This window comes from Nelumbo lutea, chromosome 7, assembly GCF_056320005.1.
Source record: "Nelumbo lutea isolate HS-2025 chromosome 7, American lotus-T2T, whole genome shotgun sequence".
Classification (NCBI taxonomy): Eukaryota; Viridiplantae; Streptophyta; class Magnoliopsida; order Proteales; family Nelumbonaceae; genus Nelumbo; species Nelumbo lutea.
This window is the reverse complement of record NC_142690.1, coordinates 8,996,510-9,014,112: the sequence shown is the minus strand read 5'-3', so window position 1 is coordinate 9,014,112 and position 17,603 is coordinate 8,996,510. Positions and strand designations below refer to the sequence as shown.

Genomic DNA, 17,603 nt, shown 5'->3' with positions numbered 1-17,603 from the left:
AGAGGGTATCCACCAGCATGAGGAGATTCAATAGATTTATAGAAAACTTTGAGCTAAAGGAGATTGAAAGTGGTCAACAAATATTCACATGGACTAATTGTCAAGAAAATCCTCTATGTTCAAAATTGGACAGATTCCTTGTGTCTATGCAGTGAGAGGAACTTTGGAATAATATGGTAAGCAGAATATTACCTAGAATCACTTCGAATCATTGGCCAATTTGTATTCAACAAAGAGTGGGGGGAGAGGGACCAAAGCCTTAGATTCGAGAACATGTGGCTTACAATCTCAGAGTTTATGCAAAAAATAAAAGAGTGGTGGAAGGAAGACAACACCCAAGCTGTTTGGAAAGGTATTAGATTCCACAGGAAACCCAAGAATTTGAAAGAAAAAATAAAGGGATGGAAATTGAATAAATTTGGGAGATTAGAAAAAAGAAAGGCAAAACTGATAAATAGAATTGAGGAAGAAAGAAAATATCTTGGAAGCAAAAATCACGGGTGAGATGGATTAAAGAAGGTGATGGGAACACCAAATTCTTCCACATGATAACAAATGGGAGAAAAAGAAAGAATCAGATCTCGGTGTTAGAAATGGAAAATGGAACTTTAACAAATCAGACGAGATTGCTAAGGCTTTGGTGGATCACTTTAAATCAATTTTCAAAAGGCCTACATCAGGAAGATGGGGGATGGAAGGATTGGAATGGCAAATTCTAGAAGAGGTGATGAGCAGAAATCTAGAGAAAGAATTTGAGGAGCGTGAAGTGAAAAAAACAATTTTCGTAATGGATCGATCTAAGGCACCTAGGCCTGATGGATTCATGATGGCCTTCTATCAAGATTGTTGGGAGTAGCTGAAAGAGGATGTGATGAAAGTCTTTAAGGAATTCTATCATAGAGGGGTAGTAAGTCGGGGTGTTATTGCTACCTTCATAGCATTGATCCCAAAGAAATCTAGTGCTTGCCATCCCAAGGATTTTAGGCCGATCAGTTTGATAACAAGCCAATATAAGATCATTGCCAAGGTCCTTTCCCTGAGGCTAAAAAAGGTCCTCCCAGCAATTATCTCTCAGTCTCAAGGGGCCTTCATCCAAGAAAGGCAAATCACCGATCAAATCCTTATAGCTAATGAATGTGTGGAGGATTTCAGGAAGTCTGGGAAGAAAAGCATTGTGTGCAAATTAGATTTAGAGAAAGCCTATAACTTTGTGGATTAGGATTTTCTATTGGAGGCTCTTAGGAATTATGGATTTGGAGCAAGATGGTGTAGATGGATTAAAAGCTACCTACAGTCCTGTCTCTTCTCAAAACTAGTCAACGGAATAGTAAATGATTTATTTAATGCCAAGAGAGGAGTTAGACAAGAAGATCCCCTCTCCCCCCTCCTCTTCACAATTCTAGTAGAAGTGTTTAGCAAATTGATTTCGAAGGCGGATGTAACAGGATTGCTAAAGGGTTAGAGAGTAGGAAGGGAGAGTGTTGCAGTTACTCATCTTTAATTTGCGGATGACATCACCATTTTTTGTGAAAATGGAGATGAGTTGGTAGCAAGGAACCTTAGGTTGGTGGTTAACCTTTTTGAAAAAGTGACAAACCTACAAATGAACATCATCAAGAGTGTAATAGCTGGAATTAACCTTAACCAAGAAGAGATCAATATTTAGGCAAGGGAATTAGGTTGTATGTGGAGTGAGTGGCCTTTGAAGTATCTAGGACTCCCTCTAGGTGCAAACCCAAAAAGCTTAGGTTTCTGGGAACCAGTAATAGAGAGGTTTGAAAAGAAGCTGGCAGTATGGAAGAGAAATTATGTCTCATTGGGGGGAAGGATTACTCTTATCAGAGCCACCTTAGCAAATCTCCCAGTTTACTATCTCTCGATGTTTAGTATGGCTCAAGCTATTGGAAAGAAATTAGAGAAGATAATGAGGGATTTCCTATGAGAACCTGATGAGAAGAAGAGAGATCATCTAGTTAGATGGAAAGTAGTGACTAGAAGGAAGGAGTTGGGAGGGTTGGGCATTGGAAGACTTAAGGAGAGGAATGAAGCTTTCTTGGGCAAGTGGTTATGGAGATTCCCAGGTGAAGCAAATAGGCTTTGGCACAAAGTGGTAACCAGTATACATGGGCTCTTAGAGAATGGATGGGATGCTGGAGTTTCCAGCAAAGCATCGAGCTTGTCACCATGGAAGGCAATTCACAGACTTCTCCCCTCTTTTCTTAGTCATATCAGATTTTATCTTAATTCAGGTAATAAAATCAAATTTTGGGAAGATGTTTGGGTGGAGGAATCTTCCTTAAAAACCTTCTTTCCCTCCATTTTTTCTCTTTCATCCCTCAAAGGTAGACCCATTGCTGAATTTCTTGCCCCCTCCCCACCCTTGTATGGTCCGACTTAGAACCTGGGACTTCGCAGAAATGTCAGGGATTCAGAATTGGAGTCTTTGTCTTCTCTACTTCAGGTGCTTGATAGGGTGTGGCTTGACACCTCTAAACAAGACTAGGCTTTGGTCTCCCCATCCATCACGTGCTTTCAATTGTGCCTATTTTTTCAAGTCTTTGTCTTCTCCTGCCCAACCTGAGGAGCCCTTCCCTTTACAAGAAATTTGGTGTCGACCTATCCCTCACAAGGTGGGTGTTTTTTGTTGGGAAGTATATCATAGTGCAATTAACACTAGTGATCTGTTGCAGAGGAATAGACCTGGTTGGTGCCTTTCACCAAATTGATGCTATTTATGTAAGTCAAATGGTGACAATGCTTTTAATATTCTTGTTTCTTGTCCTCTTGCTAGCAACATTTAGGATTGGTTTTTCTACCTATTTGGATGTAGGTGGGACACACCGATGAGCTTGGAAAGATTGTTTGCACCATCTACTTTTAGATGGCCAAAGCAAAGAGGGAGAATGATGTGGAGATGCACAAGGCAGCAATACTATGGGTACTATGGGAGGAAAGAAATTGGAGATTATTTGAAGATAAGGAAAGATGCAAGGCAGAAATGATAGAAAGTATTATGATGAAGGTGATCTCATGGGTGAAAACACTGAACCTATTTTCAAAATTTACAGTAGATGATATGATTAGAAATTGGAGGCTAATTGCTTCTTCTTCCTCAACAAAAAAGAAGATCCTGAAGGAGTGGGTGTCCCTTGAACCAAGATTTGTCAAATTGAATTTTGATGGCACCAGTTTCAAAAACCCAAAAATATTTGGAATCGGAGGGGTTATAAGAAATGAAAGAGGAAATGTGTTGGGGATGTATTCGGGTCCCATTGGAATGGGTAATTCCATTACAGCTGAACTAAAGGCAATGGTATATGGAATACGAAAAGCTAAGGAGATGGGGTGGAAAGGTTGGTTGTGGAGGGGGATTCCAAAGTTATTATCAGTTGGCTAAAACAACATGATAGCACACCCTGGATATTAAGAAATGACATCAAGAAGATTAAAAGTCTATCCAAGGATATGCAGCTTTCAATTCAGTGGGCCCATAGAGCAACAAATGGATTTGCAGACCAGCTAGCTAAACAAGGGATGAACAGGGATCAATGTTTCTGGGCCCAATTGTAAAAGTGAAAAGTAAATTTATTAGTGGATGCACTGTAATGAGGTAGCCGAGGCTACTCATAAATTGTAACCCCTGTAATTTCTCTACATTAATGAAATTTCTTTTTACTGATAAAAAAAAAGGTTACCCCGTTGTTACCTGTTCATGGGCCAGGTTGGGGCGGGCTTTTACTCATCATTAATGGAAATACGCAAGGCCCGAGCCCGAGCCCGAGCCCGAGCCCGGCCCGACCAACGGGCCTATAACTTGGGCCCGAGCCCGGCTCTGATAAAAAGCCTGAAGCCTGACCTAATAAAAAAAATTACAATTTTCCCTATTCAAATTAGAATTAAAAATTCAGATGGTTTTTCTTTTTTCCTATTTAAATGAACAATGGCCCTACAAGATGGTTTTTTTCCTTTTCTTTTACGTTTTAAAACACAGTTTTACATTCTTAAATAAAAAAAAAATTATTCAAATGGACATAATCACATAACCCATTTTAAGTCTAATTTTAGGTCGGGCTGAACCGGGCTCGGGCCGGGCTATTTTGAAAAAACCCGAGCCCAACTCGAATTTATTGCGGGCCGAACTTTTTGGCCCAAGTTTAAGCCAGCAGGCCTATAAACATGTTCAAGCCCGTTGGGCCACCCGACCCATGAATAGGTCTATCCGTTGTGTAGCCTTCAAAAGAAACCGTTATTGATCATTAATAGAAGTTGTCTGCATAAACATTTCAGTATTTTACCTGACGAAAGTACACTTGAATGGCCAATCAACCTTATTAAATATTTTTATGAAAAAATTACAAATATATATAATAGTAATTTATTATGTTATTAAAAATCTGATAATCATTAATCTCTTTTTTCTTTCTAAATTGAGAATCATTTATCAAATTTGCAAATTGCAAATTTAGCATACACGAATTCAATTTTACAAATACCTTAGTAACAAACATTTCTATTACAAACACAAACATCAAAATTGGAAGAAGCAAGGCCAACCACCACCTAAACAGTTAATAGATACCCATTAACAAACACAAACATCAAAATTGCAAGGTGCCAAATGGCTGATTAGTAAGGTCACTTGATTGTAGCGGAGACTTGAGATCAAATCCCCTGTTGCGCAGCTCTTGGAGAAAAAAGAAAACAAATATAAAAAAAAAAAAAGCTAACCGTACGTCGATTTCAGACGACCTTGCCTACTCTCTCTCTTTTCTCCAAATGAACTAATGTTTTTTAGTCTAATATCTGATCACCAACAGATAAAATACAAAGAAAAAGAAGTGTACCTTGAAAATTTTTTTATCAATAATCAACAGAGAGTGGATCAAAAGCCCCAGAAAATCTGCTGTTTGAATCGTCTACCTAAACTTGGAATATGATCAGGCAGCAATATCGTGACGGATTTACAGAAGAAGAACCAAAATAACGACATCCGGCCGGTGAGCTCAACTGAGTGAGATGACCGTCTGAAATCATGACCTTGATAATGGATTCACTACCGAGGTTCCTGTGCATGTACTCGGACACCACAACCGGAAAATCCCCAGAAGACGATTTTCAATATGAAGCCGACGTAAAAACCGGCAAACGGGGAGTTATGGGACTCTAATCTAACGAAATGATAATGCTCGGTCTCACAGAATTAGGATCTTCTCTTCCCAGGGCGCGCTCCTCCGCGTGTGAGAAAGAAAGAATTTGTATTGGCTCCCGTTGCTGTGAGGAATGATAATGTTGAACATATCGAAATGATAATGCTCGGTCCCACAGAATTAAGACCTTCTCTTCCCGGAGCGCGCTCCTCCGCGTGTGAGAAAGAAAGAATTTGTATTGGCTCCCGTTGCTGTGAGGTTTGTGAGGAATGATAATGTTGAACATAATCTTAAAAAATCAAGTATTCTTATAAATTCATTAATGCAATATTTTACTTAATACAAGGACTCCTGTGGGACATTATCATTAGTTCCATGGCCCCGGGCATCATTAGTGGTTTTGCAGCATGATGACTATTAGCTGTTATGTTTGGCTAATCATATTTCCTTATTGCCCATTAAGTTTATGATATTGCTTTCGCTATCTTTACTTTCGCATCCGATAGGGGTGCAAATAGATCAGATGATCCAATCTGATTTGAAGTCCAATCGGATAGAATTTAGATCATACCCCTTATTCAATCTAATAAATAAATATATATATATATATATATATATATATTATTTATATTGTATATTTATAAATTAAAAAGACATGTATATATATATATATGATGAAAATAGTTGAAAAAATAATTATATTTTTTTATTTAAATTGTTATATTTTTTCTCTTTTAATAATTTATTATTAAAAAAAAATTAAATTGGGTTAGATCATATTCAACATCCTGTTCGGATTTGAATTCAAATAAATATTTATGAGATGAGATTTGATCAGATTTGGATAATAGCCTGATTCAAATCTGATTCAATCCCCTGGCATCCCTGATTGAATGTCAATCTTCTCTTTACATAAAGATTTGTGATCAAAGTTGAGTTTGGCTGCAGGGCAAATTTGAACCCGACATAACTTTTGGACCCAACCCAGTTTTGCACCTATTTATTCTTAACTATGATTTGTACTCCTACCTATTACAAGATTTGTACTTCTTTTCTCATTGATCTGTATTCACTAACAATGTAAATTTTGCATCTCAAAAATTGATGCAATTTGCACCACCTTCCTCCTACCTCAATTCTTGTCATCATCATCCAAGCCTTAGCCTTATTCCATCTCGCTCCCTTCCTCAATTCTCTATCACATAATGTGGGGACCACATCATCATTCTTCCTATTGCACTCCCAAACAAATAACCCTCCTCCTCCTTTCTCTATTATCTTGCATTATTTTAGAAAAAAAAAATCATTTCGGGGAGAAGCTTTAAATTTTGTATTCCATTTTTATTATTAATAAAAAGAAGTTTTGTTTAATATAATGAATATATAATATTAAAGATGTATTTGATTTTTTATAATGTTATTATATTCTATTTATATTTAAAAATTTTATTATTCAATTATAATTATAACTTATGGATTGAGTCATTTAACTCTAATAGTTGAACCACTACATAGTCTAAAAGAGAAAATGATTTTATTTGTCGACTATAGGGTTGGATAGATACGAGATGAACTAAGATGAATATTAGATCATTCTAACTTGGCTTAGCAAAGCATAAGGCTCAAATTTGAACTCGAGCTTGACTTGAATTTGAGAAATCAAGCTCTTCCGGTGTATAATCATGACCAGTGAGCACAAATAGATTGAGACTAGGGGGGGAATTAGCTGAGTAGGGAAAATAGGCTTGATTAGGCTTTGCCAGCTTCACAGATCAAGCTACATATTATTTGAGCTTGGCTCAAAATTGAGCTTATATATTAGGCTCAAACTGACATGAAGCTTGATTTAGACTAGATCAAATTTAAACTTCAGACCAATCCCTAATTGGTGGTTAATGTTTTCAATAAACCGAGGTGGTATTGTGTGAGTGAGATATGGGAACAATTTGTGGGTAGCAGATTTAAAATGCTATTTTTGCTTTTTGAGAAAAGCAAGCAAAGCAACACGTTTTGAACTTATTGACCCCAAAACACATATTTGTTAAGAGACCCGATCTGCTCCGGAGACCACTCCTCACAGTACTTGCAGCCGCCCATGGAGCGTGGAAGAATACCGGATTGTTTATTAATATGTGATGGGTAATAGGATAAAAGAATCCTGCTACCCGCCTTGTAAAGCTTGCAAAAAGAACTTCCCAGCGTTCCGTTGGGCACATCATATTGGAAGCTGCCGTGAGAGATCCTCAAAATTGCTTTTCAATATAATTTCCCGGAGTTGCCATCATATTGAAGCCGCCTGATAAATTTTCTAAGTTTCTTTCGGAAAAGTACGAACAGGCCTTAACGCAGATTTCTGAATTCCACTGTAAATTTATAAATATTTAAAATATCAAAAACCACATCCTATACATCCATACCTGTTCATAAATCGGCATTAATTGGGCTTATCACCTACTTCAAATATATTTTAAACCTATAAATTTTGACTCTTGGTTGAATTGTTATTCTCCCGATTTCTTTTTCTACCCACAAAGATCATATTTGGGTATTTGGGTCTGTATTTACTTTTTCGTTCTTTTTTTGACTGAATAAAAGTCAAGTCATTGCGTCAATTTAAAATAGACGTCACACCAACAGCCCATGAGCTTTGTTCAGTTATTCCAACTAAAATCGGCCTTCTGTTCGTCAATGTTAGGGCTATTGACTAGCTGAACATTTCAGCCTCATTAAAGTAAGTAACTTAGTTGAATCTTCACAATTCTTCAGTTCAGCCTCCCAAACGGGCCCTAAAGATGGGGAAAAAATAAAAGATTTCGTGTGTTCAACGACCCCACTTCTCTTCAGTCAAACACCAAATAGAAATTTCATTTGTATAGACCCAAGATGGTTCATATAATCTGAAATTGGTTGATAGAGGTGAAATTCGGGTTGGTTTAGCATTTTACACTGATTTGCAGTTTTGCACTTGGGCCTTTAGAGTGGGTCCATTCAAATTTTGACAAAAGCTCAACTTGAGCCCACCCAAGATCAACTTGATCAGTACCTTGAATTTTAGGGGTTGTGTCAAGTCACTTTTCAAACTTTAAAATGTGTAAACGTGTTTATGCAGTACCCCAAACTTTCAGGATGTGTCTAATAGGTCCTTACCATTAATAGTCCGTTAGTTGATTTTGGAAATGTCAAAGCTATCCATCAGGTCTCATATAATTTTCTTTATATACCACTTTCACATAAACCAATTTAAACAAAACTCCTGTTTAAACTATGTTGTCATTCCACCTTGATTCAAAGCAATTTCGTTATCTGGCTTGTAGAATGATAGATTATCGGTTAATGAAGTCAAATCCAGACACAAATAAATTCTGAAATAAGCAAAGAAGAAACTAGGTTATACCATTGTGATGCAACATTAACAATCAACAGAACCTGTCCATTGTAAATGCTAAGATCGACATCATTTCCCCTTGCATCCTAGATGAGATAGGAAGGTTGTAGAAACTATCCAAGATGGATTTTAAAATATATAGGAAATTTTCATCAGCTACATAAAATCTAAAAAAATAAAGAATATATAGAAAGTTGTAGCAATGGTGGTTTCAGCCATCGCCGGAACTTGGCCAGTTCCCGGCACCGTTGTTGGTTCATCCAAATCTGCTCTTGGCACCATCGTCAATTTTCAACACCATTGTAGCGATGGTGCAACTCTTCAGTCTCAAGGTAGAAGATAATGAACAATGTCTTCTTTCCAGGGTAACTTTGATATTTTAAAAGTTTTAAGTGGCACATGTCATCATGTGATACAAAGAACTGATGGACTGTTAATGGTAGGGACCTATTAAACACATTCTGAAATTTTGGGGTATTGCATAGACACGCTTTAAAGTTCGAGGACTGACTTGGCATAACTCCTAAAGTTCGGGTTATTGATCAGGAATTTTCCATATAATACATAATTGATAGAGATGATGGAAGAACATGCGAAGCTCAAGGAAGCACTCATTCCGAGTAGTTTGCAATAATCAGGGGTCTTCAACAAGTAGCTAAAAAGAACTTCAAAAGGGTTCAATAATCTGCTAGCAGTTGATGTTTGAGGCTGAAGACACCCCTATATTTGGATTTACTTCGGGGTAATGTTTTAAAAGCTAACTTGGAACGGGGCAATGTTTTAAAAACCGACTTGAAACTGGATCTGCTTTGGCCACAATGGTTCAACCATCTGGTCTAAATAGATCAATCCATTGCAATTTACAAAGCAAAAAGACAGCAAAAGAAATTGTTGTCTGGGTCGAATGGTTCAACGTTCAATTGTTTGGACCAGTGGATTAAAAAATGGTTCAGGGGTGAAATTGAACTGATTGCCTAGCCAGTAAATTAGCAGGGTAAGCCAACTTGCAACTTCAAGTGCGGAATGCATCAAGCTTACCTTACAAACTTTCATAAATCGATTGTCTGAATATAATCTGATTAATTTTTTTCTTCACAAATTAGTAGCTTTGAATAGAATCATATTGTGAACTAAAATTGAATCGAATAATCAAAACTGATAGCTTTGTTTAATCATAACAATGGCTCAGCCAAAACACAGTCATCTTACTCTACTATATAAAAACAAGAGTTCCTAGTCGAGTGGGACGTGAAAATTTAAAAGGTTTTTTGGTGTATTTATTAAACTAGCAGAGGGGTAGGGGCAAAATATGATGATGGTAAGTGGCTTGTCAAAGGTAAATTATTATAAAATTTGCAAAAGGTAAACTTTTTAATTAAAAAATTTTTGAAAAAAAAAATATCTATTTAAAATAAATAAAAATTTATGCATAATAATATATTTAATTTAATAAAATAAAACAATAAGTAAATAATCACGACCGTTGGGCAATAGAGTATAAGAGGGAGAGATTACTTTTTTCATTGTATTTTTGTTTTATATAGTGGAATAATTGTAAATAGTTAAATAATAATTAATTTGATAAATAAATAAATTTATAAAATAAATGAGATAAATAAATTTACAAAACCACCCCCAAATCTGCCCCATTGCCATCCTTATCTATTAATTTATGTAACACTATTTACAAAGTCTAACCAAGGTCATTGCAAATAGGTATAAAATGCTTCTTCCTTTGATCATTTCCCCTGCTCAAATGGCCTTTATTTCGGGGTGGAGTATACAAGACAAATATAGTGTTGATGCATGAAGTACACTAATTTAGAAGGAAATGTGGGTGAGTAGGCTTTCTTGGTATCAAAATCAACTTAGAAAAGACTTATGATAAACTAAAATGGGACTTCATTTGAAAAACTTTGTGTAGTATAAGGGTTCCTGAACATTGATATGAACTCATTATGTCATGCACAACAATAGTATCATTACAAGCTATTGTTAATAGGGAAATCTTACCATCTTTTCACCCAATGCAGGGTATTTTGTAGGGAGACCCTCTATCTCCATAACCCTCATTTTCTGTCTTCAAACATTTTCCAATCTTCTAGACCAAGTTTCGATGGGTAAGAAAATAGTTCCTTTCAAATTATCTAGATTGGGACCACAGATCTCTCATTCTTTGTAGATGACCTTTTTTATCCTAAGTAATATGTGGTAGAGTCACCCATCAAACCTTCTCTTCATTTCTACATGATACATTCGAGATTAAATGGGTGGAAGAGTGATACTTTATCTATGGTAGGTCAGCATACACCCATCAACAGTGTATTAGGTGATCCTCTAGAACGGGACTACCTTTGGTGGGCTCTCTCATCTCTTGGTTTCTCAGAAGACTGGTGCGAAATGATCAAAAGCTGTGTTTCCTCAGTTCAATTTTCTATCCTCATTAGTGGATCCTTAGAAGAATTCTTCACACCCACTAGGGGAATTAGGCAAGCTGATCCTTTGTCACCTTATCTCTTCGTGATTGCCATGGAAGGTCTTTCTAGGTTAATTCTAAGAGCAAATTTTGAAGGCAAAATGCTAGGGATTAAAGTGGGGAAAGATACTACTCCTATAAGTCATCTCATGTTTGTGGATAATGTCCTCCTTCTTGGTAGGGCAACTAGGGAGGAAGTGGCGGACTTTAAAGACTTGTTAAATCCATTTCAAGATCTTTCATGTCTCACCATAAATTGGCAGATGTCCAGATTCTACTTCAGCAAAAATGCTCCTAGTAAGGGAGCCAAAAATATCAAAAGGCAATTGTGAATGGCTTCTCTTGATCCTTCCTGTAAATGCCTTAGCATGCCCATTCTTGGGAATAGCAAAAGGAGTCAGTCATTTGACTTCCTAGTGGATAGATTTAAAAATCGACTAAGCAAATGGAAAGCAGACTTTCTTTCCTATGCTGGTAAACAAACCTTAATTCAGTCTGTTCTCTATTCAACGCCCATCTACTGCATGAGTGTTTTGAAACTGCCTCAGAAAACAAGCAATGCTTTGGAAAAGCCAATGAGACAATTCTGGTGGAATGAGAAAGGAGACAAGAAGCGTCTCAGGTGGGCAGCCTGGAATAAACTGTGTGCTCCAAAAGATGAAGGAGGATTAGGACTAAGAAACTTGATCCTGAGAAATAATGCACTCCTATCCAAATTGGCCTGGCACTTCCTAACCGAACCAAACTCCCTTTGGGTTAAAGTCTTAAAAGGCAAATACCTTCTTGGAAAAGACACTCTGCCTAGGAAAGTCCCTGCCATGGCTTTTAAAGTTTGGAAAGTCATAGTTGAGGCCCTGTAGAATCTTTTCCCAGACTTAGGAATCAAAATCTGCAAAGGCTCTAGTCTAGTGGTTTGAGACTTTCAGTGGATTCTAAACAACAGGGATTTCTTCATGTCATATGGTCCAAGACAGAAAGAAAACAGGCAGTTGATGATCAAAGAGTTAATTGAGTGAAGCTCCTCTAACTGGAAAAGAGAGGCTATTCAATCCATATTCCCTGATATATCTCTAAGTCCATTTGTAACACACCAATCTCTAATAGACAACATGATACCTTCATATGGACTAGAGCCAAAAATGGACAATTTACAACAAAAAAGTACCATGATTCTGTTGTTAACTCTAAATGGCTCAAAACTGTTTGGAAGCTTAAAATACCCCAAAAGTTCAAACTTTTTCTCTGGAGATTGTTAAGAAACTTTGTTTTGTGTAAAACTGATCTTGTAAATAGAGGAATAATTGAGTAACCAGATTGTCCCATGTGTCAATACCCAATGGAAAATGCTTTGCATTTGTTTCTCTATTGTCCTTTTGCAAGAGCCATATTGTTTGCTAGCCCTTGGTCCATCTCTGTTCCCCTGAATTATTTGCCTTCCTTTTTTGATGTTTTAAACTTTTTGGCTAATAATTTTTCTGATAGGCTCTTAATGGAACAAATAACTTCCTGGTTAGAGTAGCTTGGTATTTTATTTGGATTGCTAGTAATAGTGTTTAATTCAGTAAGGACAAAAAAAATATATCTTGGATATTAAAACAAATCCGATGAAGTCTTCAACATCTTCAATACCCAAATGATTCAGAGCATACAGGAAGTTCTATTCCTTTTTTGCCAATTAACCAATCAAATATTGAATATAGTATAATGAAGTCAATTCTATTAAAATGATAGGCACTCTTGATAATTGATGGAGCGCAATCCGGTCGGTCTTATCTGTCAACGAACTCGCCTCTGAGCTGGAGCGTCGGGGAGGCTGAAACGGGAAAGAAGAGAGCTTCGGGGGGAACCCGGTGTGATAACTCCGAAGCTCAAGTCAGTAATCTCTCAAAGGCAAAGTGTAGACCAGATAGCGCAAAGTTCACATACCTTGTTTGTTGGGGGCAGGGGGTTCTTATAATCACTTCGCGCACTCGCTCCGAGGCCCTTGTTAGGTCGGGTATGATTACCCTTGCGTCTGTCAATTCGGTCATCGTCCTTTCTGCTGGGACAGAACCGTCACTGCCTAACCATCTCTCTAACTGGAGATGGCGGTGGCAGGTGGCCGTTTAGAGTGCGGCCGTCAAGCGTCAGATCCCAAGTCAGTCAGGTGCGGCACCATCGGGTACGGACTTCCTCAGTGTCAGGCATGGTACGACTTGTTTGGTTTTGGAGCCCAAAAGGTGATGCGGAGTGGTGAGCGAGGCTAAGTCTTGAGTTCAGAGGTACGTATAGGGCGGGCCAGTTCAGCAAAGTGTATCCCAAACTGTTACAAGGTTGGCCAGTTCGGCGAGACATATCCCGAACTGATAAGGTAGGCCAGTTCGGCGTGTATCCCGAACTGTTTACAAGGTTGGCCAGTTCAGCGGTGTATCCCGAATTGTTACAAGGTTGGCCAATTCGGCGAGGTGTATTCCGAACTGTTACAAGGTCGGCCAGTTCGGCGAGGTGTATCCCGAACTGTTACGAGGTAGGCCAGCTCGGATTACTTTCTAGTTTGGGGCCAAGGGTAAGTTCGGGCCCCCAGTAGGGAGTTTGGTCCTCTGGTGTCCCATTGGTGTTCGCGCCTTAGGCTTGCTTTTGTGTCGAGCTGTTGTTTTTGCCACGTGTTGCATAACTGTGAGGTCGGGCCAAATCTTCCTTCATCAATTGCCCCCCACTCCTCATGCCAAGGGTCTTGCCCTGGTGCGGGGAGTTTTGTGAGGTGGTAGGTGGATTTGTCCCGTCCTTTACGAGGGTTCTTCGGTTTCCGAGAAGGCGGGAAACTGACAACGCGTTTTGAATTTCAAAAATTCGAGCCGCTGAGACATGACAGCGGGTCATTCAAACTTGAAAAAAGTGCGCCACTGCTGGACGTGCACTGGCATTTGTCAGGGAGACGTGCGGCACAATCAGTTTCAGAAAGACATGCGTCAGCGCGACGTCGGTTTTAGAAAGACGTGTGCTGACGTTTCGCTTTTTACGGAAAGATGTATGCCAATCACGTCTCAACCTCAGGGGACTTGCGGTCAACGTGAATGTGGGTCGTCGGATCGTCTTTGATCTGCACGGTCGGTTCTTGGTTACTGTAGCTATAAATAGTGGGGGACCCCAGTCGATTTGTCACTTATGCGGTTTGCCTATTGAGCTCGCATCCAACTTTTCAGCTCGCGTCCAAATTTTTTTAGCTCGCGTCTAGGATGGTTACATAGCCTCCAAGGTTTTTTGGCTTGTTCCCATCTCCGGAGCCTTCGAAACTTTCTTCCGGTGAGTACTTTCCTGAATCCACCTCTTTTCCTCAATGTCTAGCTTTGATAGCTCAGATGACTCTTCAAGTAGGACCGACGTAGGTTCAACAAACCGAGCAGTATCCCCCGACTGCCTCAGTGATCTTGAGGTGGAACTCGAGGACTATGAACCAGTAGGTCGAGCCGCTTCAAGAAGTTTGGCATCTACCTCTCGCCGAGGTCGGATGCTAGACAAGTTTGTTCCCTCGACTATGATGCTTGAGGGGCATCAATCTATACTTGTGCCTTACAATCTGCCTGGGGGTATACATATTTTATTCCTTTGGGTAGCTTTCCTTGGGAACACGGTCCTGATGAGGTCGTGATTTTTCGAGAGCAGCTCACTGCGGGGTTGCGACTTCCTTTCCACCCCCTTCTCGTCGAAGTCATAAACCACTTCGGTGTCACCATTGGCCAACTTCATCCGAACTCTATTTGGAACCTGGTGGGGACAGTCTCCCTTTTTTGCAAGTAGAATTTCCCTTTAGACTTAGAGATATTCTCCTCCATCTTAATGCTCAAGAGACAAGTGGGTTCCCTTCCTGGGGGAAGATGGGCGTATTACCTTTCTCCTCGCCCAGGCTTTAAGCTTCTGCACAATCTTCCTAATAAAGTCCCAGCGTGGAAGCGGGACTAGTTCGGTGTGCGAAGTGCACAAGGATGACCCTTTCAGACCGGGTGGGCTGAGGCCGCTCCTGATTCAGGTGTTACTCTCGACAAAGAGATGGTGAAGGACCTCCGGCAATGGGCACGGCAAGGTTTGAAGTTCCATTACTACTTAACGGAGGCCAAGCTTATTGCGGTCGGCCTGTGTTCGGGTAGGTTTCTAGTTCTTCAGTTCTTGTTGCTTTGTTCCTTTATTTTTTCTGATGTCAAACTCATTTCTACAGGTGTGATGGACAAGAAGAAAACTCGTGAGGGGCGTCTGTTCCAAGGTATGAAGAGGAGGAAGCGGGTCGCCAAGCGAACTCGTACCGAGCTGCCCCCGGAAGAGGAGCCTCAAGTTCCAGACAACACGCCGAAGGATCTGCCCAGGGAGCCCGAGGTGACTCCACCGATGCATGAAGTTGCCGGGGCGCCTTACGCTGAGACCACTTATATGGGCACTCCTGCATACTCAAGTGCTTCTACTCACTCTAGGTCCGCTCATACGCGGGCTAGGCCCTCGGATTGGAGAGCTCAAGGGGAGTTCAGGAGCGTGTTGACGCCGAACTATGCTCTTCAGAAGAGTAGGGAGGCTACTTTCCCCGAGGAGATCGCGGCGTGGACCGATCTTCCTTTGAACCAGGTCGCCTGCCGCACCGTAACACATGCTATGGTGGTAAGTCAGATTTCGTCTACCTCTTTCATTTTGTCGCTTTTGCTGTTATTGCTCACTTGTTTCTTTTGGTAGGTGAATTCTTCAATTCATGCCTTAGCAGCTCAAGTGGAGAGGAGCTCGGGACAAGCGTGAGCTGCTGAGGTTGTCGCTCATGCTGCTGAAGAGGCTTTTCGTGCTGCAGAGGCGAATACCCGAGCTGCTGAGGCGGCCGCTTATGCTGCCGAAGAGGCTGCTCGCGTCACAATGGCCAGGCAGGTGAGGTCTCAGCGTGATGCCGAGGCCATGGGGGTCGTTGTCAAGCACATGGCAGACTTGAAGTTGGATTTGCAGCATCAAGTGAATATCTTCAGGAGGACATCGGGGAGAAAACGCAGATTTTTTCCCAAGGCATTGAAGACGCCAAGAAGAAGGCCGTTGAAGACTACATTGCCTCTCCGCGTTTTGACGATCTGATGGTGGATTCTTACAGAAGGGGGTTCAAACTGAGCCGGTGGATGATCTGAAACACGTACCCCGACCTTGATGTTAGTGCCATATCCACCTCGCATATAACTCAAGAGATGGCCAATGCTGCCGATGGCGAGCCAGACTCTGAAGGAGAGGTAGGGCCTTCGGGTGTTGTTGAAGTGCCTTCTGATGGCGAAGAAGTAGCTCCGGGCATGTAAAGATATTCTTTTTTTTTAGGTGCCTTATGATGGCCAATGTACTGTTTCTTGCAACGGAGTAGATAATCTTTTTGCCCGTGTTCCTTTTTCCCGAACTGTTTCTTCGTCGAGCTGATAATATGCAACTTTCTTGTCCGGGTTATTATACTTCCGCGACCTGTTTTGCCGCGAGTCTTTTGCAGCGAATAGATTTTTTGCCGAGCTGATAATATGCCCGACTTTTCTTTGCTTGTTTACGCCAAGGTTCCTCTTGGCTCTGCATCATGGCCCATAGGACCTGATTTCATCCACTTTGCTTGGCGGTTTATAGGTAGTATCGCCTTAAGTTCGCAATGTTCCATGCTCGAGGTACTTGTTTGCCTTCCAATGTTTCGAGTTCGTATGCCCCCCCGAGCGCTCTCTTTACTTTATAGGGCCCTTCCCAGTTTGGTCCAAGTTTGCCCACGCCGGGTTTAGGCACCATAATCTTACGAAGGACTAGGTCGCCGACTCAGAAGCTTCGTTGCTTTACTCTGGCATTGTAGTAGCGAGCTACCTGCTGCTGGTATGCCACTGTCCGGATGTGCGCGAGGTCCCTTACCTCGTCCAGTAAGTCAAGGTTGGTACATAGCTCATCTCCGTTTGTCCGATCATCGTATGTTTCTAGTCGTAATGTTGGTACTTCAATTTCCATCGGGATCAATGCTTCAGTGTCGTAGGTGAGGTTGAAGGGAGTTTCTCCCATGATGGTTTTTCCTGTAGTTCGGTGAGCCCACAAGACACTTGGTAGCTCTTCGGCCCACAATCCCTTAGCTCGATCAAGACGTGCTTTCAGTTCGCGCAGGATGGCTCTGTTCATTACTTTCGTCTGACCATTTGCCTGCGGGTGCGCGACTGATGTGAAGTTTTGCCTAATCTCCATGTTCTGGCACCACTCTTGGAACTTGATATCCTCGAACTACTTGTCGTTGTGGGAAATTAGTACCCGAGGTAACCCAAAACGACATACTATGTTCTTCCAAAAGAAGTTATGTATGTTTCGGGCCATAACAGTTGCCAGAGGTTCGGCTTCTATCCACTTCGTAAAGTAATCTACTGCAACAACTAGGAATTTTCTTCCACCTGTTGCTGGTGGGAATGGCCCCAGGAGGTCGATGCCCCATTGTGCAAAGGGCCAGGCGAGGTATTTGAGGTCGGAGGCAGGCTGATGGTGGATATTGGCGTGCCTCTGACACTTGTCACATTTTCTGACGAGCTCGGCAGCTTCTGCCTTCATCGTTGGCCAGTAGTATCCTTGTCGAAGTGCTTTTTGGGCGAGTGCTCTACCT

The 17,603-nt window shown here is 40.7% G+C and overlaps 1 protein-coding gene across 2 annotated transcripts in view; it reads right to left on the bottom strand.

Moving 5' to 3' along the window:
• LOC148844966 (putative calcium-transporting ATPase 11, plasma membrane-type) overlaps positions 1 to 5,417 on the bottom strand; it is a 43,761-nt gene extending 38,344 nt beyond the window's left edge. Inside the window, exon 1 of one of the 2 annotated variants that reach the window (XM_088956054.1) lies at positions 4,845 to 5,417. The gene's annotated coding sequence lies outside the window, so the exon portion shown is untranslated. The remainder of the gene's footprint in view (positions 1 to 4,844) is intronic. The other variant, XM_088956053.1, reaches the window with a different exon arrangement.
• Positions 5,418 to 17,603: the final 12,186 nt, after the last annotated feature.